Below are 12,168 nucleotides of genomic sequence, written 5' to 3' on the forward strand. Positions count from 1 at the left end.
TCAGTGTCTCTCTTTTTCTCTGTCTCTCTCTCTCACTTGCTATCGCTCCCTTTCTCTCTCTCTCTCTCTCTGTCTCTCAGTGTCTCTCTCTCTCTCTCTCTCTGTCTGTCATTCTCCAAGCTGGGCATCAGAGAGTCAGAGGGACAAATTCCATTCCTGAGACCAGAGTCCATCATTCAGGCAACACTTCCAGTGCAGTACTGAGGGAGTGCCACACTGTCAGAGGGTCAGTACTGAGGGAGTGCCACACTGTCAGAGGGTCAGTACTGAGGGAGTGCCACACTGTCAGAGGGTCAGTACTGAGGGAGTGCCGCACTGTCAGAGGGTCAGTACTGAGGGAGTGCTGCACTGTCAGAGGGTCAGTACTGAGGGAGTGCCGCACTGTCAGAGGGTCAGTACTGAGGGAGTGCTGCACTGTTGGAGGGTCAGTACTGAGGGAGTGCCGCACTGTCAGAGGGTCAGTACTGAGGGAGTGCTGCACTGTTGGAGGGTCAGTACTGAGGGAGTGCTGCACTGTCAGAGGGTCAGTACTGAGGGAGTGCCGCACTGTCAGAGGGTTAGTACTGAGGGAGTGCTGCACTGTTGGAGGGTCAGTACTGAGGGAGTGCCGCACTGTCAGAGGGTCAGTACTGAGGGAGTGCTGCACTGTTGGAGGGTCAGTACTGAGGGAGTGCTGCACTGTTGGAGGGTCAGTACTGAGGGAGTGCCGCACTGTCAGAGGGTCAGTGCTGAGGGAGTGCCGCACTGTCAGAGGGTCAGTACTGAGGGAGTGCCGCACTGTCAGAGGGTCAGTACTGAGGGAGTGCTGCACTGTCAGAGGGTCAGTACTGAGGGAGTGCCACACTGTCAGAGGGTCAGTACTGAGGGAGTGCTGCACTGTTGGAGGGTCAGGACTGAGGGAGTGCTGCACTGTCAGAGGATCAGTACTGAGGGAGTGCTGCACTGTCAGAGGATCAGTACTGAGCTGGTGCCGCACTGTCAGAGGGTCAGTACAGAGGGAGTGCCGTACTGTCAGAGGGCCAATACTGAGGGAGTGCCGCACTGTCAGAGGGTCAGTACTGAGGGAGTGCTGCACTGTCAGAGGGTCAGTACTGAGGGAGTGCTGCACTGTCAGAGGGTCAGTACTGAGGGAGTGCCGCACTGTCAGAGGGTCAGTACTGAGGGAGTGCCGCACTGTCAGAGGGTCAGTACTGAGGGAGTGCTGCACTATCAGAGGGTCAGTACTGAGGGAGTGCCGCCCTGTCAGAGGGTCAGTACTGAGGGAGTGCCGCACTGTCAGAGGGTCAGTACTGAGGGAGTGCCGCACTGTCAGAGGGTCAGTGCTGAGGGAGTGCTGCACTGTCAGAGGGTCAGTACTGAGGGAGTGCCGCCCTGTCAGAGGGTCAGTACTGAGGGAGTGCCGCACTGTCAGAGGGTCAGTGCTGAGGGAGTGCTGCCCTGTCAGAGGGTCAGTACTGAGGGAGTGCCGCCCTGTCAGAGGGTCAGTACTGAGGGAGTGCTGCACTGTCAGAGGGTCAGTACTGAGGGAGTGCCGCACTGTCAGAGGGTCAGTGCTGAGGGAGTGCTGCCCTGTCAGAGGGTCAGTACTGAGGGAGTGCCGCCCTGTCAGAGGGTCAGTGCTGAGGGAATGCCGCACTGTTGGAGGTGCTTTCATTCAATTAGATATTACACTGAGGATCCATCTGCTCTCTTGAGTGAATATAAAAGATAACACAGCCATAACTTCAAAGACGATCAGGCGAGTTTGACCAGTGTTCCAGAACAATCTTTATCCTTATTTCATATCAATAATTCAGATTATCTGGTCATTTTTTTCATTCTGTTTGTGGAACGTACCCATGTAAAGAAAGAAGATATGAAATACAGCAAAATTATATCGGTGTAGGCTGCAGTACTGATTAGATACAGACTGAAGCTCCCTCTGCACTGTCCCCAGCAAACACTCCCAGGACAGGTACAGCACGGGGTTAGATACAGAGTAAAGCTCCTTCTACACTGTCCCCATCAAACACTCCCAGGACAGGTACAGCATGGGGTTAGATACAGAGTAAAGCTCCCTCTACACTGTCCCCCATCAAACACTCCCAGGACAGGTACAGCATGGGGTTAGATACAGAGTAAAGCTCCCGCTACACTGTCCCCATCAAACACTTCCAGGACAGTTCCAGCACGGGGTTAGATATAGAGTAAAGCTCCCTCTACACTGTCCCCCATCAAACACTCCCAGGACAGCTACAGCACGGGGTTAGATACAGAGTAAAGCTCCCTCTACACTGTCCCCATCAACACTCCCAGGACAGGTACAGGACGGGGTTAGATACAGAGTAAAGCTCCCACTACACTGTCCCCCCATCAAACACTCCCAGGACAGGTACAGCATGGGGTTAGATACAGAGTAAAGCTCCCGCTACACTGTCCCCATCAAACACTTCCAGGACAGGTCCAGCACGGGGTTAGATACAGAGTAAAGCTCCCTCTACACTGTCCCCATCAAACACTCCCAGGACAGGTACAGCACGGGGTTAGATACAGAGTAAAGCTCCTTCTACACTGTCCCCATCAAACACTCCCAGGACAGGTACAGCATGGGGTTAGATACAGAGTAAAGCTCCCTCTACACTGTCCCCCATCAAACACTCCCAGGACAGGTACAGCATGGGGTTAGATACAGAGTAAAGCTCCCGCTACACTGTCCCCATCAAACACTTCCAGGACAGGTCCAGCACGGGGTTAGATATAGAGTAAAGCTCCCTCTACACTGTCCCCCATCAAACACTCCCAGGACAGCTACAGCACGGGGTTAGATACAGAGTAAAGCTCCCTCTACACTGTCCCCATCAACACTCCCAGGACAGGTACAGGACGGGGTTAGATACAGAGTAAAGCTCCCACTACACTGTCCCCCCATCAAACACTCCCAGGACAGGTACAGCATGGGGTTAGATACAGAGTAAAGCTCCCGCTACACTGTCCCCATCAAACACTTCCAGGACAGGTCCAGCACGGGGTTAGATATAGAGTAAAGCTCCCTCTACACTGTTTCCATCAAACACTCCCAGGACAGCTACTGCACGGGGTTAGATACAGAGTAAAGCTCTCTCTACACTGTCCCCATCAATCACTCCCAGAACAGGCACAGCACGGGGTTAGAGACAGAGTAAAGCTCCCTCTACACTGTCCCCATCAAACACTCCCAGGACAGGTACAGCACTGGGTTAGATACAGAGTAAAGCTCCCTCTACACTGTCCCCATCAAACACTCCCAGGACAGGTACAGCAGCAGTATGTAGAGCAGTGTATTAAATTTAACTCACTGAGTGTAGACAGTGGGAGTATGGGATGTTTCTGCTGCAGTAATATATAGCCCTTGAGGGCAAGGTTATGCAATCTGATCTTGCAATTCAATCCTGATGCACTCATGGTTCTGTGCCGATATTAACGCAGTGAAAACTCAGCTTCACCGCACGTTTATTAATTAATGAGTGTTGACTTGGAGTATGAATGGAATGTCACCGATTGTCTTCTGATTTCCAATAGCTTACTCACTACTATTGGTAATATATGATTACATCATCATTATGTATTTTGTTCGATTGTAAAGCCAGCAGCACTCCCAGTTCAATGCTCAGGGAGTGCTGCATTGTCGAGGTGTCCTCTTTCGGGTGACGCACTGTCCCAAGGCTTCTTCTGCATTCTCAGGTGGTTGTAAAAGATCCCCTGGCACTAATCTGAGGAAAAGCAGGGGAGTTGTTCCTGTTCTTGTGGCTAATATTTATTCTTCAGTCAACATCATAAGAAAACACATCATCTGGTCATTTATCTCTTTCCTGTTCATAGAATCATAGAATCCCTACAGTGAAGAAGGAGGCCATTCAGCCCATCAAGTCTGCACTGACCACAGTCTGAACCAGACCCTATTCCCATAACCCCACGCATTTATCTAACTAGTTCCCCTCAGGGAATATTTATCATGGCCAATCCACCTAACCCCCACACGTTTGAACTGTGGAAATAAACCGGAGCACCCGAAGGAAACCCACGCAGACACAGGGAGAACGTGCAGACTTCTTATAGTGACCCAAGCCGGGAATCGAACGAGGGTTCCTGGCGCTGTGAGGCAGCAGTGGTAACCACTGTGTTACTGTGCCGCCCTCAAACAGGCGTTGCCACTGCGCTGGCATGGAACATGACAACTCCCCATCGAGGAATTGAACCGCGGTCTCCCGGTGCGGGGGAGGGGCGGGGGGGGGCGGTGTGGCGAGCGCTCCCAAACCGTCCTCCGACGCATTTCCATCTTTCTGTATCGTTTTAAGGGTAAGGCTGAGAAGTGGATTGGCTCCCATTTCACAGAGATGTGCAGACAACTCAGATACTTAAAGCTCCAAATCGGAGAAATTTACCAGCTTGCTGGTGGTACACCCACATGGAGTTGCCCAACTGCCGCATGCAAAGGCCACCAGCTCAATGAAGGCACCCTCCCCATAGTCCTACACCCCAAAAAGGAAGCCATTTGCTGAATATGTCACACCCATAGCCCAAAGGATCGAGCCCTGCTCTGTGTTTACCCCAGTCCAATGCCGGCATCTCCACATCATGTCCCACATCCGTCCCAGGATCACCAGCTTCACCACGTGGAGTTATAGAGTCCTACAACTCTTTGGCCCAAACTGGTCCATGCCAACTAAAATGCGCATCCACACTAAGCCATTTCCCTGCACTTGGCCCGTATCCCTCTAAACCTTCCCTATCCATGTATTTGTCCATGGAGTGTTTTATTCATGTTTACACCTCTGAAGAGGCCTCCATGTTGAGGCACCCATGGGACCATCAGTCTGTCTCACCCGCACTCACCCCTCTCCATTCGGAAGCTGTCTCAGAGAGGTTTGCTGAGCATGGGGTTATGCTGCAACTGTACAGGACCTTGGTGAGACCACATTTGGAATATTGTGTGCAGTTCTGGTCACCTCACTATAAGAAGGATGTGGAAGCGCTGGAAAGAGTGCAGAGGAGATTTACCAGGATGCTGCCTGGTTTGGAGGGTAGGTCATATGAGGAAAGGTTGAGGGAGCTAGGGCTGTTCTCTCTGGAGCGGAGGAGGCTGAGGGGAGACTTAATAGAGGTGTATAAAATGATGAAGGGGATAGATAGAGTGAACGTTCAAAGACTATTTCCTCGGGTGGATGGAGCTATTACAAGGGGGCATAACTATAGGGTTCGTGGTGGGAGATACAGGACGGATATCAGAGGTAGGTTCTTTACGCAGAGAGTGGTTGGGGTGTGGAATGGACTGCCTGCAGTGATAGTGGAGTCAGACACTTTAGAAACATTTAAGCGGTTATTGGATAGGCACATGGAGCACACCAGGATGATAGGGAGTGGGATAGCTTGATCTTGGTTTCAGATAAAGCTCGGCACAACATCGTGGGCCGAAGGGCCTGTTCTGTGCTGTACTGTTCTATGTTCTATGTCACACTGCCAGGAAGCCTGGGCCTGTTCCCCACCTTCAGGTCCCCGCAGAGCTCCCGGGGAATTCCAGCCCATGGTGGGAGGAACGTGTCCCCCCAGTCAGTTCCTGGGGAAGGAATATCCGCAATGTCACCTGAGATTTTCATCCCAACACCATGGAGGGAGTGAGAGTCAAGGAGACATAGACAGGAAAAATAGAGCGCGAGAGAGAAACAGATAGAAAAAAACCCCAGAGCACAGAGTATCCGAGAGAAATATATCCAGAGACCGAGGGAAAAACAGAGAAAAATCAGAAATAAACAGAGCGAATCAGACTTACTGAGAGAGAGGAGAGAGAGGGTCAGAAATAGGAACAGATGGAATTAGAAGGATGGTGAGTGAGGGAGACAAAGAGAGGACAGAGACAGGTAGATATACACAAAAGAGGATTTTGTCTAAGTATTAAAATAGTGCTGGAAGTATAATTAGGTTTGAGATCGGCAAGGCTGCAGAAGCTGATGGTTTACATGCACAGGTGGTAAAAAATTGATATCTTTGGAAATTGCAGATACTTTAGTCACAACTTTCCAAAGTTTCTATATTCAAAATATTCCTTTGATTTGATTTGATTTGATTTATTTTTGTCACATGTATTAACATACAGTGAAAAGTATTGTTTCTTGCACGCTATACAGACAAAGCATACCGTTCATTGAGAAGGAAAGGAGAGAGTGCAGAATGTAGTGTTACAGTCACAGCTAGGGTGTAGAGAAAGATCAACTTAATGTGAGGTAGGTCCATTCAAAAGCCTGACGGCAGCAGGGAAGAAGCTGTTCTTGAGTCGGTTGGTACGTGACCTCAGACATTTGTATCTTCCACTGAATATTCCACTGAAATATCTAAAATGGAAGGGGGAAGCCAAGAGACTACAGACTAGTCGGTTTAGCATCAGCTGTGGGAAGGTTACTGGAATCTTATCCTCAGTGTTATGAGCCCCACTGATAGAATAGAATCGCTGCAGTGCAGGAGGAGGCCATTTGGCTGATCAAGTCTGGACCAACACCAACTCTCCAACAGAGCATCTTCCCCAAGCCCACCCCCCTGCCTTATCCCCATAACCCCACGTAATCCCTCTAACTTTCACATCTTTGGATACTATGGGGCAATTTAGCATGGCCAGTCCACCTAACCTGCATGTCTTTGGATTGTGGGAGGAAACCGGAGGACCCGGAGGAAGCCCACACACACATGGGGAGAACGTGCAGACTCCACACAGACAGTGACCCAAGCCGGGAATAGAATCCGGGTCCCTGGCGCTGTGAGACAGGAGCGCTAACCACCATGCTGCCCAACTGATGTGCGAGTCCCAATTTGAAACATTGGTTGATGGCGGTGTATATTTGTTTGGATTAATGTGAGGAGCCACGTACATCCTAGTGAGAAAAACAGTCTGGTCTTTATGTAAACAATTAATAAAGAGTATTTATTAAAGTAAAGGAAAAGAAGAAAAATGCATGACCAGGAAGACTATAATACACTCTGACACATGAGTATATGATTGATTAAGCACACACTGTTCTCTGAGATTACCTCTCATTCCCAGATCTCTTCAACTCACTGAGACATCCCTTTTCCCCCAAAAAAGCATCCAATTTAGCAACTCTATCAGTCAAATTTAGTTAATAGTAACCACATTACACTGTTTTGATGGACAGGTCTGCAATTGCATCTTCTGCTGGTTCAACATGGATACAAAACTGTGTCTTTAAGAGGAATTCCTGCAATATGTCTTCATTCTGAAGTTTAGATAAAAACTGGCCTCCCTCTAGCCTCAGTAAGAAGTTTAACAACACCAGGTTAAAGTCCAACAGGTTTATTTGGTGGCAAATGCCACTAGCTTTCGGAGCGCTGCCCCTTCGTCAGGTGGAGTGGAGAAATGTTCACAAACAGGGCATACAGAGACACAAACTCCCTCTAGCCTCTCAGGCTGTTAGATGTGGGACTCACCTGCTTCTCTCTGACGGTGGGTGCTGGTAGTTATACCATTTAACCTCTTTGATATTTCATTCTGTGCATTTGGATGTCTGCATCGCTCAAATTCCTTTACTCGAGAAATTAGCATTTGTGTACCTCTACTGATCTCAGTCATCTAGGTAAGCTGTTTCTACTTAAAGTGTGATTTACACCTGATTTTGCCTAGATGCCTGCTGATCTTGTTACTGGGCAAATTGCATCTCATTATACATAGAACAGTACAGCACAGAACAGGCCCTTCGGCCCACAATGTTGTGCCGAGCTTTATCTGAAACCAAGATCAAGCTATCCCACTCCCTATCATCCTGGTGTGCTCCATGTGCCTATCCAATAACCGCTTAAATGTTCCTCAAGTGTCTGACTCCACTATCACTGCAGCCAGTCCATTCCACACCCCAACCACTCTCTGCGTAAAGAACCTACCTCTGATATCCTTCCTATATCTCCCACCATGAACCCTATAGTTATGCCCCCTTGTAATAGCTCCATCCACCCGAGGAAATAGTCTTTGAACGTTCACTCTATCTATCCCCTTCATCATTTTATAAACCTCTATTAAGTCTCCCCTCAGCCTCCTCCGCTCCAGAGAGAACAGCCCTAGCTCCCTCAACCTTTCCTCATAAGACCTACCCTCCAAACCAGGCAGCATCCTGGTAAATCTCCTTTGCACTCTTTCCAGCGCTTCCACATCCTTCTTATAGTGAGGTGACCAGAACTGCACACAATATGCCAAATGTGGTCTCACCAAGGTCCTGTACAGTTGCAGCATAACCCCACGGCTCTTAAACTCCAACCCCCTGTTAATAAAAGCTAACACACTATAGGCCTTCTTCACAGCTCTATCTACTTGAGTGGCAACCTTTCGAGATCTGTGGATATGGACCCCAAGATCTCTCTGTTCCTCCACAGTCTTCAGAACCCTACCTTTGACCCTGTAATCCACATTTAAATTAGTCCTACCAAAATGAATCACCTTACATTTATCAGGGTTAAACTCCATTTGCCATTTTTCAGCCCAGCTTTGCATCCTATCTACTTTACTTTACCTCGGTATTCACGGTGGAAAGGGATCTGGGTAGTTGTACTGCTGGTTTGCGGTGGACAGAAAGGATCGAGCATGTGGACATAAAGAAAGAGGATGTGTTGGAACTATTGAATGGCATCAAGGTTGGTAAGTCGCCGGGACCGGATGGGATGTACCCCAGGTTACTGTGGGAGGCGAGGGAGGAGATTGCGGAGCCTTTGGCGATGATCTTTGCATCGTCGATGGAGACGGGAGAGGTTCCGGAGGATTGGAGGATTGCAGATGTGGTCCCTATATTCAAGAAAGGGAACAGGGACAGCCCGGGAAATTACCGACCGGTGAGTCTAACCTCAGTGGTTGGTAAGTTGATGGAGAGGATCCTGAGAGACAGGATTTATGATCATCTAGAGAAGTTTAGTATGATCAAAAGTAGTCAGCACGGCTTTGTCAAGGGCAGATCGTGCCTTACGAGCCTGGTTGAGTTCTTTGAAAATGTGACCAAACACATTGACGAAGGAAGAGCGGTGGATGTGGTCTATATGGACTTCAGCAAGGCGTTCGATAAGGTCCCCCATGCAAGACTTCTTGAGAAAGTGAGAGGGCATGGGATCCAAGGGGCTGTTGCCTTGTGGATCCAGAACTGGCTTGCCTGCAGAAGGCAGAGAGTGGCTGTGGAGGGGTCTTTCTCTGCATGGAGGTCAGTGACCAGTGGAGTGCCCCAGGGATCTGTTCTGGGACCCTTGCTGTTTGTCATTTTCATAAATGACCTGGATGAGGAAGTGGAGGGATGGGTTGGTAAGTTTGCTGACGACACCAAGGTAGGTGGTGTTGTGGATAGTTTGGAGGGATGTCAGAAGTTGCAGCGAGACATAGATAGAATGCAAGACTGGGCGGAGAAGTGGCAGATGGACTTCAACCCGGATAAGTGTGTGGTGATCCATTTTGGCAGATCCAATGGGATGAAGCAGCAGTATAATATGAAGGGTACCATTCTTAGCAGTGTAGAGGATCAGAAGGACCTTGGGGTCCGGGTCCATAGGACTCTTAAATCGGCCTCGCAGGTGGAGGATGCGGTCAAGAAGGCGTACGGCGTACTAGCCTTCATTAATCGAGGGATTGAGTTTAGGAGTCGGGAGATAATGCTGCAGCTTTATAGGACCCTGGTTAGACCCCACTTGGAGTACTGCGCGCAGTTCTGGTCACCTCATTACAGGAAAGATGTTGAAGCCATTGAAAGGGTGCAGAGGAGATTTACAAGGATGTTGCCTGGATTGGGGGGCATGCCTTATGAGGATAGGTTGAGGGAGCTTGGTCTCTTCTCCCTGGAGAGACGAAGGATGAGAGGTGACCTGATAGAGGTTTACAAGATGTTGAGAGGTCTGGATAGGGTAGACTCTCAGAGGCTATTTCCAAGGGCTGAAATGGTTGCTACGAGAGGACACAGGTTTAAGGTGCTGGGGGGTAGGTACAGAGGAGATGTCAGGGGTAAGTTTTTCACTCAGAGGGTGGTGGGTGAGTGGAATCGGCTGACGTCGGTGGTGGTGGAGGCAAACTCGTTGGGGTCTTTTAAGAGACTTCTGGATGAGTACATGGGATTTAATGGGATTGAGGGCTATAGATAGGCCTAGAGGTGGGGATGTGATCGGCGCAACTTGTGGGCCGAAGGGCCTGTTTGTGCTGTGGCTTTCTATGTTCTATGTTCTATGTCTCTTTGCAGCCTACAACAGCCCTCCACCTCATCCACTACTCCACCAAACTTGGTGTCATCAGCAAATTTACTGATCCACCCTTCAGCCCCCTCCTCTAAGTCATTAATAAAAATCACAAAGAGCAGAGGACCAAGCACTGATCCCTGTGCACTCCGCTAGCAACCTGCCTCCAATCCGAAAATTTTCCATCCACCTCTGTCTTCGATCAGACAGCCGGTTACCTATCCAATCGGCCAACTTTCCCTCTATCCCACACCTCCTCACTTTCATCATAAGCCGACCATGGGGGACCTTATCAAACGCCTTACTAAAATCCATATATATAAGAACATAAGAAATAGGAGCAGGAGGAGGCCATCTAGCCCCTCGAGCCTGCCCCACCATTCAATAAGATCATGGCTGATCTGACGTGGATCAGTACCACTTACCCGCCTGATCCCCATAACCCTTAATTCCCTTACCGATCAGGAATCCATCCATCCGTGCTTTAAACATATTCAGCGAGGTAGCCTCCACCACCTCAGTGGGCAGAGAATTCCAGAGATTCACCACCCTCTGGGAGAAGAAGTTCCTCCTCAATTCTGTGACATCAACTGCCCTACCTTCATCAACACACTTAGTTACCTCCTCAAAAAATTCAATCAAATTTGTGAGGCACGACTTGCCCTTCACGAATCCGTGCTGACTATCCCGGATTAATCCGCATCTTTCTAAATGGTCATAAATCCCATCCCTAAGGACCTTTTCCATCAATTTACCAACCACCGAAGTAAGACGAACCGGTCTATAATTACCAGGGTCATTTCTATTCCCTTTCTTAAACAGAGGAACAACATTCGCCACTCTCCAGTCCTCTGGCACCATCCCCGTGGACAGCGAGGACCCAAAGATCAAAGCCAAAGGCTCTGCAATCTCATCCCTTGCCTCCCAAAGAATCCTAGGATATATTATGCCTTTAGAATGCTAGCTACTGCTGTCGCTAGGCAGATTTCTTGCTGTGACTGGGCAAAATGCATCCTATCATGCCTTTTTTAATTCTTGATATTGTTGTTGCTAGGCAGCCCCCTAATATTTAAGAACAGTGACTGAGGACTAGGACTGTAGGAGTTTATCATGTTAATTTAACCTAGCGGATTTTTTGAGGAGGTCACTGGCTCCATGTATGGGAGCGTGTTGATGGATGTTGTCAATATGGGTGTTACCTCAAATATCAGCATTTGAGAAGGTTTTGCACAAGAGATACTGAGTCAAAAGGAGAGTTGGTGGAATTGGAACATGAACTTTGGGACATGACTGAGGCTTGGGAGGTAAGAGACAGGCTCAAGGGGCCAGATGGCCTACTCCTGCTCCTAGTTCTTATGTTCTTAATAGAGGTAGAGGGAATATTCTCTGATTGGTTGTATGTAAAGATTTTCTCAGGGATCTGTTCTGGAACCTCAATTTCTCACTTTATGGATGAAGGAATAGAGAATTGTATATCCAAATTTGCAGGTGTCACCACTTGCCAGATTCACTGTACACGTACAGTATTTTTTTTTGTTTTTATCAAGGAGGCAATAGAATGTTGACCTTTATCTCAGTGGGATTTGAATTGAATGGGGATTCAGTTACAGAGACTTGGTTCGACCCATCTGGAGTAATTAAGTTCAGTTCTGGGCCCTGCCCTTGGAAGCCACACAGACCAGTTCAAACAGAACAATGCCGGGGAGAATAGAGTTAAACTGTGAGGAGAATTCTGTAGATTCGCTTTGTAATCCCTGCAATTTAGAAGATTGAGGGATGATCTGATTACATTGTTTAACAACGTTAGAACAGATCCCATAGCGGTGATGGGGAAAAGCTATTTCCTCTGGGCAGGGGGTGGAGTCCAGAACAAGGGGGAGAACCTTAAAATGAGAGCCAGGCCATTTGGGGGGGACATCAGGAAGCACTTCCTCACACAAAGGGGACTGGGAA

Source organism: Mustelus asterias, unplaced genomic scaffold, assembly GCF_964213995.1.
Source record: "Mustelus asterias unplaced genomic scaffold, sMusAst1.hap1.1 HAP1_SCAFFOLD_449, whole genome shotgun sequence".
In the NCBI taxonomy this organism is placed as follows: Eukaryota; Metazoa; Chordata; class Chondrichthyes; order Carcharhiniformes; family Triakidae; genus Mustelus; species Mustelus asterias.